Here is a 17,091-nt window from a genome sequence, read left to right as displayed (position 1 = left end):
TCCAAGTATGACAATGCTTTAGCACAGCATATTGCTCATGGTAAGCAGAATGAAACCTACTTGAGCCATGACATTCAGAATGATTTCATTAGTGCACTAGTGAAAGAGACAATGGGCCTCATTACACGGAAGGCGGTAATCCAGGGTGCTATTAGCACCCTGGACCATGCCGGTAAATTACCGGCACCGCCTTGGCGGAAAGGGGATTTACCGCCCCATTCCAAGGTTGGAGGGGCGGTAAATCCCCCTTCCGCCATTGCCCTTCCCCATTCCCATTTCTGCCCCATAGGGCTCTATGGGAATGGGGAAGGCGCTAATTACGGCACCGCAATTTTGCGGTGCCGTAATTAGCTCCGAGGTCCCTTAGCGGGTTGGTACTTAACGCCTGCAAGAAGCAGGCGTTAATTCCTCCAACCCGCAAAGGGACTTCGTAGTACGGCGGTAAGGGTTAACGGTCACCGTTGCCATTAACGGTGACCGTTAACCCTTACCGCCGTCCGTGTAATGAGGCCCAATGTGTGTTATGCTTGAAGAAGTTAAAATGGCCAAATTCTATAGTGTCATTGTGAACTCTATAATAGATGTCAGCAGAGTTGATACATTTTCTTTATCTCTTAGATATGTTACATCATCTGGTCATGAAGCTGAATATTTTGTAACATTTGCTGAACTTCAGCACCGGTAGGACTTTTATAAACTATTGGCATTGACTTTAGAGTCCCTGGAACTTGATGTTTCCTTAATCCTCGGGCAGGGTTATGCATTATGTCCAGATGTATTGCTGGACTGCAAGCATTTGTGAAAGACATCTCGCCCAGAGCTATATATGTTCACTGTTGTGCACACAATTTAAACCTTGTGCTGATTGATGCCGCACACTCATGTATAAAAGGAAAGTTATTTTTTGGTACACTTGAGGCACTGTACACTTTTTCTTACAAGCGGTCTGCATCGCTTGTAAGTTCTTCAGGAAGAGCAACAGGCACATGACCTACAGGAAACAGCCCTGACATTAAACAGCTATCTGACACTAGATGGGCTAGTCATAAAGGGGCAGTAGATTCTGTGAAACAAAACATTTTACCAATTAGCACAGCATTATACCGAATATCCACTGGATGCACCCCAAATCCAAATGGAAAAACACATTGGGATGCACAGGGACACTGTAACACAATTGAACCCTCAGAGTTTAAATTCTTAATATGTTTTTCCCACAAAGTACTGCAAAGTGTGCATACACTGTCAACATATTTGCAAAGTGTCGAACACATGGTTGTGAAATACTGTAAAGAACTAGAGAAGCTTCGGTCAGATGATATATTTGATCTGTTTTAAACAGATGCTAGAAAGATGGCTGAAGAGTGTGGGACATCAACACACTTTCAAGAAAAAAGGAAGAGGGCTAAGAAAATCTTTCAAGCTGAAGCAGCTGATGATAATCCTTTAGAGAGTGGGAGGCAGGCATTCAAAGTAGAAACCTTCTATGTTCATGTTGATACCTTCATTGCTCAGATTACTCAGGTTTCAAGATTTTAGAAATACTGTGCGTATATTTTCAGCACTGGATACTAAACATTTTACTAGCTCAGATAATTCTAACGCATTGAAAGAGTTAGCTACATTTGATGCAGGTGATGTCTCTGTGCCCGATGCTCTGGAATAGTATTCTTCTTTTTGTGCACTGTATGGGTAAATATTCTCTGACAACAAGCAGTTAATAATAAATGATGTGCTGCCTTTCTTGATGGCCAATGATGTGCACATTTTTTTATTTGTACAGAATATTTCTCAATTTGCCTGAGTAGTGCCATCACAGAGCAAAGTTTTAGCAGGAAGTTGATCAAACGTTACTTACTGTCAACATTTTTTTTGTTTGTTTTATTGGTTATTTTTTTATTTTTTTTTATTTACTTGTGTATAATCAAACAAGATTTTTACAAGAGCTCAAGAGAAGAAGGAGAGTGAAAAGCATCACCAGGGGAACAAGGACTAAGCTTCCACCCATAAAGAGATGCTGCGTCAAATGGCAGTGGTCAAAGTAATTTTTTGGAATGCTAAGTTCAACAGTTTAGCTGACGCCGTATGCCATCTTGTCTTGTCCCCAGTAATTAAGCGGTTCCACCAGATGCCTTCATTGCTTGCAAACGAGTTAGCAGTCAGGGAGCTGAAAAAGGCCATCCTTTCTTGGTGCAGGGCAGGACAGAGCATTAGCAGATGTCTGATGGATTCTATTTCTACAGCGTTTTTGCAAAGTCTACAGGCTTTTGTCGTGGATCCTGTCCTGATCGCCAGAATTTCCTGCGTCGGGAGAACGTTGAGACGGGCTTTTAGGAAGGTTCTCATTAAGGCTTTGTTGGGATATCGTTTGCAATATGCCATTGGTTCTTTCAATTTGTTGATGTTCGTAGGAAGATGGGCTAATAATTTATTACCAGTTGCTTTTTCGATTGTCAGGATCCAATCTGTACACTGTAGTTTGGTTTTAATCCTAACAGGATTGTACTTTAATTCTTCTTTAGTACAAGCGATTTCCTCCAATTTCAAGTTTTGGTCCTGAGCCCATTAATTCATCGTTTGGTTATTGCCCTTCTCGATCTCTTCGGCAATTATTCGATAGATTTCTAGGCTCTCCGGATGGATGACTTTCCTGTACAGATATAGAGTTGCGATGTCCACCACCGCTTTTAGGGAGACAAGACCGAGTTCCCGTCGGATCGGGGCTACAGCAACGGAGTTAGGTAAACCCAGCACCGATCTCCAGATAAAACCTTCGAGTTTGACCCAGAGGCCCTGAGGAATAGACGGGGTGGCGTCCATGCCGTAAGTCAACGAGGGGATAATATTGGCCTTGTAAAAGTTGATAGCTGGTTGCAGAGAGAATTTCCCGTATTTCCGATCAACAGCTCTCAATTGCGCAGCTAGATTCTTAGCCTTCGCCCATAGGTCATTTTGCAGGTTCCTGGCCCATTTTGTGCTGTCTAGTTGAATTCCGAGATACTTGAACGACTCGACCACTTCTATTTTGGTGTCGTAGAGGAGCCAATTGAAAGCCACTTTCTTTTTGGTGCCTTGTTTTTGGAGAATCATTATCTTGGTTTTCGATTTATTGATTTCCAAGTTGTTTTCGGTGGTATAGGTCGAAAGGTTGACTAGTTGTCGTTGCAAACCGATCTGGGTCTGATCAAGCAATATTAAATCATCCGCATATAGAAGTCTAGGCACCTGAGTGTTGCCTATTTTCGGAGGAAAGGATCTGGTTTTAGATTGGGACTCTTTGAAATCTCCTAGGAATGATATGAACAGAGCAGGGGCCAGGGGACAACCCTGTTTTACTCCTCGAAAAGTCGGGATAGAGTTAGACATTACGCCTTGATTATTTAGGCGTACTTTTATACTGGTTTCGGAGTGAAGTTTGATTATTGGGTCCAAAATGGTCGCAGGACATTTCCAACACTTAAGTTTGGACCATAGTTTGGACCTGTTCACTCTGTCAAAAGCAGCCGACAGGTCAACGAACGCTAGGTAAATCCGTGAAGATCCAGTCATAACTCTGTCTTTGAGTAGGTTCAAGCACAGAATATTTGCACTCGTACTTGCATTTTTTTGGAATCCAGTTTGGAGAAAATCTGAACAGCCAGCAGTGGCTGCCCATTTGCGAAAATGATTCAGTAGGATTGTAGCAAAAACTTTTCCAATGGCATCTAACAAGGCTATTGGCCTGTAATTCAAGGGATCGTCTCTGGCTCCCTTTTTAAAAATCGGAACGATCAAAGCTTTTGACCATGAGTCCGGAATGGTTTTACTTTCTCGGCAAACTTTAAAAATTGAGCAGATAAGGTTCGCCCATTCCTCTGGATTTTGTTTGAGGTCGCAGTTAGCGAGCCCGTCATGGCCCGGGGCTCTCGATGGTTTCAATTTCAAAATGATTGATTTGATTTCGTCGATTTCTATCTGGTCGATCCAGGCTGAATCTTTTTGTTGTTCTGGTTCGTAGGTGTTTCCTTTGACTGGCTCGAACAGTTTTCGAAAATGGTCGGTCCATTTAGCTTCTGTAACTGGGTTTATCATCAGCGAGTTTTGAAGTTTGTACGGTTTATTGATTAACGACCAGAAGTTGCGGGGCTTTTTATTTATCAGAACCTTCAACATCGCCTCGGCGTCAGATTGGTAAAGTAACTCTCTAGAGTTTCTCAGCCATTGTTTATAGTGTCTTGTTTCTATGGCAAGGTTTTCCCAGAGTGCTGGCTGATTCTTAGTGACTGCGTCTCTCTTTAGTTTTCTTATAGATCAACGTTTGGTGACTAAGACTGTGTTGTATTCGTGGGTGTGCTGAGTGGGAGGATGAGTGCTGATTTTTCTCGGTTTCTTAAACGGAAGAAGAAGCGGAATGTAGCTCGATCTTGCCAGGTCCGTTCTAGATGTAGGATCAGACATTTGGATGGAAAAAAGGTCATCGACTTTTTGGACATCAGAATCAGTCATACGTAAGCGGGTGTTTTGAGAATTCGTCTCAATGGCGGTGTCATAATATTGAGGTGTAGGACGATTGCTTTTGCAGAAAACGTTGAGTAGATTGTGGTCACTATACTTTGTTTTAATGACTTCGAAGGCAGTTATATTGTAAAAAACTGATTCAGAGGCAAAGATATAGTCGAGGGTAGTGGAGGACCCGCCACGTTCCCAAGTCGGAATCAGCGAGTTTTGCTGCGTAACAGAGGCCGCATTAAGCAGATTTCTGGATTTCATGATGGTGTTCCACGCCAGACCTCTAGTTGAAGCGGATGATTTTGCCGAGTCCAAACCTTCTGGTTCGCTGGATGGTAGGCAGTTAGCATTCAGGTCTCAGCAAATCAGGATGTTTGGAGATTTATATTTAATTGCGATCTCATCGATGATGTTTGCCACTTTATCGCACATGTTCACTGTAGAGATCTTTTGCGGATTCCAATATATGTTTATGATAGCTACCCGCTCTGCTGTGTTTGAGTTGTAAAAAACAGATGTAGAATTCCATGTGGTCATCACTGCCAGAATTTCATAGCTACAGGTTATAACTTCTGTGATGGTTATGCCAGATCCTGTTTTAATCGCTGTTAGTAAGCCCGAAGAAGGACGGCCCAGAGGACCTTTAAATGCCGGGGAGATTTCGATGTGATAGCCATCTAAATCAGGTTTTTCCCGAAGCCATGTTTCCTGAAGGCATATGATGTCGTGTAAGCCAAGATCATGCGAGTCAGGCCTAGTGAGATGCACGTGCCCTCTGGTGTTCCAGGATGCTATACTTATGGTATCACTCGCGTCTATTGGGTCTGCTGAGTTGGGGGAGTGTTTCTTCATCAATGTCCCCCCAGATGGTTGCTATCTTTTGTCTCCTGATGTTAGGATAGAGTGGAACCAGGACCATTTGCTTTCCTTTGGAGTTTTTTCGGAAGCCATTGGAGACCGATCTGCATGTTTCTCTGTGGCTTTTCGAATAGGTACCGACAATCTCTCATCTTGGATACGACTTCGATGGCTTGTTGAATAGAATTGTTTATGTTCGTAATCTTGTTTGGTCTTGTCGTCCTCTCTGTAGGCTGTTTTCTCGCCTCTCCTTGTGGTGTGTCTTGAGCAAGCATTTGGAGTGGAGCCATATGGTGTAGAACTGTTGATTTTTTGCGGTTTATTAGTAGTTAGACGTGGACTTCTTTCCCTTCTTGTTGCTCCGTACAGGTCTTCTATTCGGGATTTATATCTATAATATCTTCTTGGGGAATGAGTGTCTTTTTCTTTTTGCCGATCGTTTCGGGTTGAGGATGTCATCTCATAGAAGTTAAAACCCAGGTGGGCAAGCTCCCCATATGTTTCTTGTGAGAGTTCGATCATCGCATGGGATTTAATGTGGAGAAAGGCTTTTGCTATATTCATTCTGTGGTAGGGCTCTATAAGGGTAAGGTCGTCTGATTTTAGATTCTTCAGAAATTTCACCTTTTTTAATATTTTAAGGACTGTATTTCTGTTCAGGATCATATAATGGTCACTAGTGCTTTTTTGTTCAATTTTGAAGAGACGGGTCAATTCTAGACGCCGGTCACTGGTGCTTGTATGTTCCTTCCTTGGGTGGGTCACAGGAGGTGTTCTTCTGTTAGATCGATCTCTCTTAAGAGATGAATCCTTTTGCTCTTTCGGTTCAGTTACGAACGCTTATGGTTTGGCGATTTTGTCTGCTTGTATTTTGGTTGTAGTATTAATACTTACCCCAACTGGGGTCTGGCTCGAGCTTTTCGGAGTGACTAAGGGTTGATCGATTGGTCTTGTTGGTAGCGTCGGGCTTTCTTCAATTGTGACCAAATGCTGAGTTATCTCCATCAGAGAGCTTTGTGCTAGGAACTCCTCTGTAGTTTTTGGCGACGTAGTGCAGCAAATAACTGATTTGTTAGGGTTTTGAGAACTGGAAGGCGTCTTAACAATTTCTTTCCTCAAGTCTCTTTGTTTGGTTCGTGAGGACATCAGGGGGTCCCAAGCCGAGACAGTCCGTGATCCGTTGGAGTTAGATTCGCTGACCGTGGTGATTTTTAACAAGAGCTTGTCTTTTGGATCTGATATTACTTGCTGTGCTGCAATTTCTGCTCCGTTATGATGTAAAGAAGCGGCCGCTGGATGCTGGGACGGTTGTTCCTTTTTGTTTGAAAATATCGGGGCCGCTGCGAGCGGGCTGGAACGTACTTCGGTCTGCGTGACTTTTTCGAAGGTTGTTGTCGACGGTTGGTTCAGATGCTGAATTAGACCTTCTAGTTTATTTAGTTTCGAATCCCACAGTTCGTTCTGGGCCTTGTTCCTTTGATCTAAAGCTGTAATATGGCCTTCTACGAAGATCAGTTTCGAATGCATCATTGCCGTTAGTACTGAGTTGTCCTTCAGTGTATCGTTGATCGATTCGTAGAGTTTTCCGAATGGCGCTAAGGCTATTGTGATTGCAGACATGATTATAGGAAGATCAGTTTTTTTGGCTGGAGAATCCTTGTTTCCTACGTTATTTATTTCGCTGAGTCTGCAATTTTTTAGAGGAGATGGGGGCCGCGAAGAGTGTTGAATGAACGAATCAAGAGTTTCTGAAAGCACTTCCGTTTGGGTCTGGCCGTCGTCAAAATTTAAGCGAGCTGCAAGGGGACGAGGCTCTGGTATTGTCTGAGATGGATTCCTGCTGGAAACTTGGCCATAAATCGGTGTTGAGGACAGTTGTTTTTCATTCGGCGGCCCCGATTCTTTGTTGATGTTCTGATTATTTGCTTTCGGAGAAGTTTCTGTAGGCACTAGGTTATTTTGGTTGCCAGATGCCGCGGGATCTTCTTCGTTTAGCGGTCGAGGTGCAGTTTCCGTTTCGCTATTGGGGTCCTTGATCCGTTGCACCTCTTTATTAATATCTACTGCAGATTTTTGTGATGTTTTATCTGAGCCAGAAATCTTAAGGGTCTCTTTTGATCCTAGTAATTGAGTTTGGATCGCTAATTGGATCTGAGCCTGATTTGGTGTCTCTGACATTAGTTTCCTTACTTTGTTTACCGGTGGAAGGTCTTGAATTGCTTCCAAAATTTCCGCATTGGATAATTCGTTTGTCTGATCCAGCTTTCTTTTATATTGTTTGTTGATAAAATCCTTGAGTGCGCTGGAGAGCAGTGGTGTCGGTAAATTTTGCTTCCCTGGTTTTTTTGAGTTGGAATGCTTCTGTTTCACATTTATTATGGACTTTTTTTTCTTTTTCGGTTTTTGTTTTAAGATCTCGCCACCGTGATTAATTTCACGTTCGGAGCCAGGACTTTGAGTTGTGTGACGCAAAGGCGGAGTTAGCCTTTTATCTGAGTGAGAACCGTCGCTGGAGGGACCAGGTTTCACCAGGGGGTCCTTTGGGGTCTCACTGGGCATCGACAGTATTTCTGCTTCGTTCGTAGGTGGAAAGGCGCTGGAAGGAGCTTCACAAGGTGGACACCAGGGGGTGGTGTGGAGTATGTTTTGGAGCCTTGGCGAGGTGTGGACATGGACCTGTGCTTTACATTTAAACCTTTAACAAAATATGGCATCTCACAGTTCTTCAAAGTCAAGAAAGATCTTGAACATATTCGCCATTTTCTAATTTTTGCCACAGAAGATCCCGACTAACCCCATTGAAATCTTTTTCTAAGTCAATAAATCCCAAATAGTTGGTTCGTTTGGTCTCCAGCGCTTTCTGTTTGAGAAGGTTCAATATAAACAAGTTCAACAATGTCCCTACCCCACTCACGAAGGCTGTTTGACGTTTATCTAGGATATCAGCTTCCTTTGCCCAGGTTTTGAGATCTCTTAGAAGGAGCGAGGAGAAGATCTTTCCTATGGAGTCCAATAAAGCTATTGGCCTATAATTTCCTGGCTCTCCTCGATCTCCTTTGTTGTAGATGGCCACTATTATAGCTTTTTTCCACAATGGAGGGATGGATCTGGTTTCCCTTATCTGCTTAAAGGGGAGGTAAATTATTTCAGTCCACTCCATGTTGTTTTGTTTCAGCATTAAGTTTGTCACTCCATCGGGGCCAGCAGCCCTGGATGAGCTAAGTTTTTTAATAGTGATTAAGATATCATCTCGATCGAAATTCAGATCCCATCCTTTAACGGGGGGGGGCAGTTCATGTTCATCTGGATCCCTGTAATCATTGGTCTTATTAAACAGGCACCTGTGGTGCTTCACCCAACATTCCTCAGAAACCTGGTTTGTGGCTACAGCAGTTTGAAAATCGGTGCCATTATTAATAATTTCCCATAGGCTTCTGGAATTATTTGTCAGTACCGCGGCTAAAAATAATTCTGAGTCAGCTTGTAGTTGATTCGCTCTAGATGTTAGAACCCAGTTCTTATAGGATTGTTTGCATTTCCTTATAGATTCCATCTGATCAAAACTGCTTGCCTTTTTTAATTGCCGAATTTCCCTCCTATATCGCTTTCTTCTCTCTACAAGTTCTTTAGAAGAAGCATGTTTCCTTATTGCTCTGTGGGTCTGCTGACATTCCGCTTGATTTTCAAACTCTTTAAATAACCACGGGTATTCTCCTGACTCTGGGTTCTCCAAAACATAGGAAGAATAGGTGGACATTAGTTTGGGGAGGGTCTGGGGTTTTATTTTAAGTGTGTTTCTTCCCCAACTAACTGTCATGGGCATGAATTTCCTCCCAGTATCCAGTTTTCTTTCCCAATTAAGCTCAGTTTCTAATAGTGAGTGGTCACTCACTGGTTGTTTCTTCACTACAAAAGATTTAATTCATCTTTTTGTATTTTCTGCCACAAAGCAGTAATCCAGACAGGCATTACTGGGGCCATTTGACCATGTACTAGCTCCGTTTAGCTCACCCTGTATCACCCCATTCAGCATTTTCATGTCTCTAATGTCCATTTCTTTTTTCCAGCGTTTCTCCCTTCCTTTTAAGGACTCCATTATTTTGTCCTTGCCATCATTGTTTTATAATGTAACGTTCAGGTGACCACACAGGATTATCAGTTGTTCTTTTTCCTCCAACATGGATTCATCTATAGCTTTAGTGATGGTCTTGATATAGTGTCCTTTGGGCAATTGTTTTTCACTCCAATAGGTGTTTACTAGGAGGAAGTCCATCGAATTAGCCTCTATTTGTTTTTTAATTTTCACAATGTGTACAAAGGGATTCAGCATATTACAAGATATTACATGAAGGTCACTGTTGATTTTGACCAAGGTTAGAAGGCCCGCACTATGACGCCCAGTCTGTCCTTTCATCGCCGGGTTCATGTATATCTCATATCCCTCACAAATTGTTTGGTCCTAATCCATGTCTCTTGGAGACAAATGATCTCATATTGACCCAAGAAGTAATCCTCTCCTGTGTATAAGTGCTTAAAGCCTCTGGTGTTCCATGAGGCACACAGAGAGCGTTCTAGGATCACATTCTTTCTGATTGATTGTTTTTTTTCACAGATCTATCTCCCGGCTTGCTCGATGGGCCCCCCATCTTCGTTGATCTTAGATTCAGGGGACCTATAGGTTTCCTCTGATTGCTTGAGTAATCAACCGTGAATTTTAAATTCTTCAATTGACCTGGTACTGCCTGAGTTTTCCCTCCTCCTGAATTGGTGGAGTTTCTGCTGCTTACCTTCGCATTAGATGTAAACATCTGGGTTCCCTTAAGATAATTTTCGGCCCTTGTATTACTAGGTGCCGTTTTCCTGTCCACCTTCAGGACGAAATTGTCTTTTCTTTGCTTTGAAGTTTCATCTCTTTGTTTTTCAGGTCTTCTTTGCTTAGTCATCAAAGTATTCTTTGTTCTTTCTCTGTTATCAAAATCAGTCATTTCATAGCCCACTGAGACTAATTTATCTGATATTTCCATCACTGTATTCTGGATCAGTTTCAATTTTAAGTGTAGAATTACCAGGTCGAATCTCGATTCCCTCACAAATTCCATAATGGAGATGTCATCAGTGGTAATATATCGGAATAGTGGGATTTGCCTAAAAATAGCCATCACTTTCCTTCAATTCAACAGAAAAGACCTGGAGGACTTTACTATTTTTTCCATCTGGCCTCTGAAAGCTCCTTTCCCAGGAATATGTTGTTGCTTGCTTTCTTCAGTTGTTCTCATGTTTTCACGTTTCCTATGGCTAGATCTGGATTCCACTTTTTGTCCAGTCTCCTCCACTTTGCCTTTTTCGTTCTGTTTTCTTAAAACCGGCACTGTCCGGTTTGGATCTTGGACTGATCGATAGCTTTTCTCTACCTCTTTCCTTCATTCGTCCTTATCTTTTCTATCAAAATGATTGTATTTGAGGATTTTTGATTGAGCAGAGGAGTGATTTCTATCCCTGTAGTCTGCTTGTAGTTCTTTCTATTTTTCCTTGTGGATGGCTTAGTTTTCATCAGTCTCGTGCAGTTGGTACTGGCCAAGCTTTTCACCTGCGATCAATCTCTTATTTGTCAGTCGATTTCTACCCAAGCTGAGTTTGTTCCACTTCTCATCGTCTTTGTTGCTGTCTATGATTTCAATGAGGTCTCTAAGGCATCCATCTGGCTCTAGGCACAATGCTTCTAGATCTTCTTTTTAAGGTAGAATCACCATCTCATCACCATTGAGAGAACCGGCATCAAATTGTGGGGGTGTTATCACCATTTCTCTTCTCGGTTGTTTAGCACAGTGTCAACATTGGGTGAATAGAGACTGTCAAATGTAACCTTCCTAAGCATTGAAAGAGACCTGACTGAATCTGTGGAATTTGATGAAGGAATTCAGACATTTGCTTCAATTAAACCATGCAGAAAGGCTTTGTAGTACAGAGGCTCGATAGGATTTTTGCTGCAGCAGAGGGCTTCTTGGTCCTAAAACTTCTTCAAGCACCTTAGTCTTCTGTAGCCTACGGCCCCATGGGACACAATCTCATTCTCACCTTGCATTTGAAGGAACAGTTTCATCCTCATTACATGTATGTGTTGTGTGTATTTATGGAGTAATTTTTATGCAACAAGCATTTGATATAAGGGATATTTATTTTCAGCTCAAATGTTTGTTCACATGTTGGCTTTTTGGCACTAAGACATTTTTACAAAAGATATTGCACTAATGCACTCAGGGAATAATGAAAATTACATTGAAAGATGTACACAATTGTACTTACGTTGTTTGCTAATGTTTCGCTTTCGCTTTGTTGCGGGCAGACAACCTTGTGTCAGAGAATCTTGGAAAATGTAAAACATTTTTCCCTAGGACTTTGGTTTTGTATTGTTTGACCTGGTTACCATCAGCCTGTTATGGTATATTGCTTGCTTATGACTGTTTATTGAATTGTTCTTTTTTGCCTTGCTGATAGATGGATCTGATTCAGATTTCTAATTTCATTGTCAAGTTGAAATAAAATTTTAATTTGACGTTCCTGCCATACAAATGTGTGGTGTGTAACTGATAATGGATGTGGTAGAGAGAAAAACTGGGCTCTAGATATGAACACTCCTGTGCTGAGCTTGTTGTTTTAGTGTAATGATTTAGATGTGCCAGTGCAAGGTCACAGGTTGGTTGAGGTGAACCCACACCTCTAGTAAGGTAATTGTAAACAGTGCTGGTTACCTTACAAATTTTGGTTTTTAGTGAATATTATGCATAATAATGATTCTCTCGCTGTATGCAGTATTTATCAGTGAGATTTTTTATTTATTAGAGTGGAAACACATGGTCTAATGTTGGTCAGCCGACACATGTTTCGACCGCGAGGGGTCCTTAACAAGTCAAGGACATTTTGTAGAACAGGGGGGTGGGGAATGTTGCCCAGGATGTGCCTCATATGGTATGAGTATGAAATTGTCTCTCCCAGGTTTGGGTCTCTCATTGTCCGAAGGTATTGCTCCGATCGTGGCATGTCGAAAAAACGAATGAAGTGAGGGATCTCTCACGCCATTCATTTTATTGACATGCCCCCATCAGACCATGATAATAGATGTGGCTTGTAGAATTGTAAGGTTTTATAAATGAAATAAATAGTGGGTAAAACATCCTACCAGTTTTTTCCTTGAATATTAAGCATCAACAGTTCCTAGTTATACCTGCAAAATTAAGGAAATGGTACTAACTCCCGGCCCGACTCCGACCACTCTCCAACCTGACCGGCACGCTGCGCTGGGCATGGCAGTGGCGGTGCCCGCCTGAGTGGCACTTCTCCACTGCTGGAATCAAAACCTGGCTACGCCACTTAGGTGGGGTAGATCGTGAACGTCAACAACCGCATACCAAACACTCACTTAGAGCCAACAGGCTCAGTGACATGGCTCAGTGAAATATGCTGAATCATGATGGGCACAGCTAGCAGCTGTGGAATTTACCTCATTCAGCATACAATGCCCTAGAAAGTACTTTCAGTTGTTGCCTATGGGACCATTTTCTCCCCGGACTCTCATCCTTTTGTTCTCTAAGTCCCTTGTACCCTTGGCCAGGAAAAGGGAATCGAGCAGCTAATGGGATGAATTGTAACCTGTTATTGGTTTTAGTACCTGCTTGTTTGCATCTGTTATCAATCATCTTTGATTAACATCTTGCTGCCTCCATTTTTCTAATGCAGATTAAAACAGATATGGTGGCCTGTGGTAGGTGTCAAAGCGTGTGTGATGGTAACACTTGGATACCACCACGGGAATCATAGGGTATGTGATGTCACTCCCGCTACCCCTACAAAATAGGTTAAAAGGTGCTACTAAATCAGGAGCTGTTGGGTAGCTTTATAACAATTTAATATATTAGAAAAAATAGGTTAACACATATTACATCATGATCTCCTTTCAAAACAAAGCCGGAAAAAAAAGCAAATAATGTCAAAAGCTACCTCAATACCAGGAACATCTGAATTGATATTTTATTCTGTTTTGTAATGTTGTTTCCTTACTTAATGAAGCACTGCTACGGCAGTTAAGTAATTGGTCACTTGAACATTTGCATGCACAGAGTACCAGGATATATATATCATAAAACATGTTTTGCTGTGTCAGGTGAACCAGGAGGACTTAAAAAAACAATTCCTGCTTAATACTGTAGCATCCTGATGATTTGAATTAAAATTACATTTACACAGTTTCAGGAAGCAATAATCTACAACTATTCATCAAGAAGTGATGTACGAATCAGCCCAGTGTTAAAAGGAAGTTAATTAGCAGAATCACATAATAAATATTGTTTTTCAAACTTTATTCTAAGAATAGAGTGGTTCATGGCTCACACCTCCTGCTCAACACATCTAAATTTTGTCAGTAGTGTTTTGGAAAATTCCACACGTTCAGATTTAGGCTAAAGGACACGTTTACAGTTTTTGAACTTTGCATCGTAAGCGGCAAACAGGATGAACTGAATTTCTTTTTCAACAGATTTCTTCTCTGGATATTATGACTATATTTGGCAATGTAATGACCTCTAAACATTTAAACAAAAACGTCATCATCACGTTACCCATTCATCCCAAATGTGGGCAGGTGGTCATTACAGGCAATATTGCAGATTCCTGCCTCACAGTCCAACCCAAAAAGATTTGATTGCACCTGAAATGTAGATTTAACATTTTTACACAAATGTCTACATTTGGTAGGCATATCAATCGACCTATGTCCTTGTTATAGACTTATAGGACAAAGGACGGGTCATTATCGCAGTATAGTGCTCCACCCTTCGGCTCAAACCGTAAATTCGGGAAGCAATAAATCAATATGTAAGGTATGTAAGACTTTTAGCACATAGTGGAAATACCAATATAGGTTTTTCAGTTGTGGAGGTCAATTAGAAAAATGCTAGTTTAGTAGTGAGTAAAAATGGACAAACCTTTTTAGTAAATTAAATGGGGTTTTATTTTGTAATATTAAGTAATAAGCTTGTCTTTATAAAGGTAAACACTTGACTTGTAAGTTTGATTGAACTGGAACGGTTTAACATGAGCATACCCTGGGTGCAATGAAAAAGTAAATGGTTCTTGATACTGTTGTAAAGGCCCAGATTCAATGCTGTCAAGCGGGGGAGGGGGGGCGGGCGCACGTACCAGTGTGCAAGTAATGTGGAGATGTCACGGGTGACATAGATGGTGGAATAAGGGGTAGGGATGTCATTGAATGTGGCGCTGCTTGCATAAGGTGACATAGAAGCAGGCGCAATACGAGAAGTCCCATGGTGGACCACAATGAGGGATGGATGTTTTGGGCGCAGTATGGGGAACTAGAGGGGGCACAGGGTTGGGGTGATAGAGGTTGTAGGGAGGCTTATTGTATGGGGGCTTTTTGAGCAATATGTGAACAGTAGAGAAGCCATTTTGTTGTACGTCCACATTAAGTAAGCATTTATCACAGACAGCTCATAAGAATAGAGCTGCAGGCCTTGTGTGACAAGCAGAATGTATTTTGTATTTTTTGAGCATTCAGCAGAAAGAGTGTGCTGAAATGTTTCACGGCTGAAGTTTCCTAGGAGAGTGCAGCCACAGCGAAGTCACCCCAAAAAGTGTTTTTGTGGCCAAAGAGCTAGGCACCTGGGTGCACGAGAATTGGCAGAGAAATTAAATGCAGTTAATTAAACTCCAGCCACGATGTGGTATGGTTATTTCAGAATACACTTGGCAGCAAGGCGTGAGAAGGTATCTGCGGGGCCAGAGTGTTGAGGTAAGGGCTATAGGGCATGGGACAGGAAGCTAATCACTGGAGAGACGTTTCAGTCTCCCAAGGGTGCAACATTGTACAGTGTCCTCACTGATGTCCGCAGGGCACAGCATTGGTCCGACTCTGTGTGAATGTCTCACCCCTTGCCATCTCAAGCTATTTTATATATTGGACATTGGCAACAAATGGCAAACAAGTGTTTTTGACTGATCAGCACAATCACGTAATTGAGGGGAGGTGCGAAGGTTTGTGACATCACGAAGGGTGTTAATGTGTTTTTATGCCAAAGGAACGTTCTACCCAATCAGGGTCACTTAACATAAACTAGCATATAGGGGACTGATGTAGTCCCACCAATCGGCTCCTGCGAGACTGTGACCTGCCTTAAAAATGTAACTAAAATGTTGTATGGTAATTTGACAAACTATGTATAAAATGTTCAGCCGCAGTGGGCAGCGTTGACAGCTTCTTTTATTCAATTTAGTTCCATGGGGCTGTCTGAACCATGCTTCACAGCTGTTTGGATCCAATACATTTGTGTTACTTCTTTCTTGGTGTACCCTCCATTTCTTTTAATTACTTTTATTCCCTGGAGTTACTTTACCAGAGGTCTGCTGGTACAATACAAAATCTAAAGCATTTTTACTTTTTTTTTTTAGCTTACACTTTGGTGTGTTAAAGTAGAGGTTGGCTGTCACATTGAAGGCGCAGCGAAACAAAGATACTCACAGGGAAATTGCTTAGCTGTTTCCTCAATGCCGGGAAATCCTTTCTGTTTTTTCCATCTGCTAGTGTAATCAGAATGATCAGAATGCAGGAAGTACAATTTGATGTTTTTTACTCTTATTTGGTGCTTTCTAGTGAGGGAAAAATATTGGTCTTGTGCAAATAGAGGTGATAATGTGGAGTCGGAAAATCTGTCCATGTGCCCTAAGGCTTTTAGTTCAGTTGGTATTTTAGAACCACAAGTAGTTTTAGCTATAGACCTTTGGAAGATCCATTTGTTTTGGCAAAAAGGTGGCTCTTTAATGAACCATCAGTGTTGGCTAATAGGTGTTTCTTTAGCACCACCTAGTGAGTCTACATATGTTTGGCTCAGAAGAAATATTATCTAATGCAAAGTGTTATTATAGCACCCGTCTGCCATTTAGGCAGCCTTTCTGCATGGCCTTGTAAAAGAGAGTGGGTGGTCGTTAATGAGATGTAGGGTGTTGCACATGTGAATCCAGTCATGTTGATGCTTACAAGCCCAAAGCTCCGGGGTCTTGTGTGCCGGTATGATTGCAAATGGGTATTGGGTGAGAGAATCTTGAGTGTATGCTTTATCCAGAAGTGCAAGCACAATCAGTTGGAATCACTGCTGGGAGGACTTTGTTTGCTGCTGGCGTTAAGGGGGTCACAGTTCTATAGACGTAAATGGTGGTTTTTCTCAGTATGTTTTGTTTTTAGGCAGTTGCAGCCATGTGTAATGGTTGTTTGTGGGAATAGTGCAAGGTGGAGAGAGATGAAATGAGGTTTGGTTTGAGGGGAGAGGAGAAGCAGTTAAGCCCTAGGAATCCTTTTGGTTCAGAGCTGTTGGTCCAGTGATGTTGGTGTTTTTGGTTATAGTCCTTAATAATGGATTGATTGATTGATTGATTGATTGATTGATTGATTTATATTTTATTTGTATCGCGCTCGTACACAAGTGTTTCAAAGCACGACAAGGAAAGGGAGCGGAACAAGGGAGAACAAAAACCATGATCTTACTAGGCCAAGTGACATTGAGAACGCACAATTGCATTGGAGAGGGAAAGGGAAAAAGTGCATGGAAGGAGAGAAAGGGGGGGGGGGGCTGTATGGTTGCAGATAAAGACACCAGTTCAGGGGATTGCCAGGAGGCAGTTGGGTGGGTGGCAGGGTGAGCAGGCACCTGGGCCCAGAAGTCAGAGGGAAGGCCAGGTGCA

The sequence above is a fragment of the Ambystoma mexicanum genome, chromosome 5p (assembly GCF_040938575.1).
Source record: "Ambystoma mexicanum isolate Mex_15411 chromosome 5p, UKY_AmexF1_1, whole genome shotgun sequence".
NCBI classification, from domain to species: domain Eukaryota; kingdom Metazoa; phylum Chordata; class Amphibia; order Caudata; family Ambystomatidae; genus Ambystoma; species Ambystoma mexicanum.
This window is presented reverse-complemented; position numbering follows the sequence as displayed.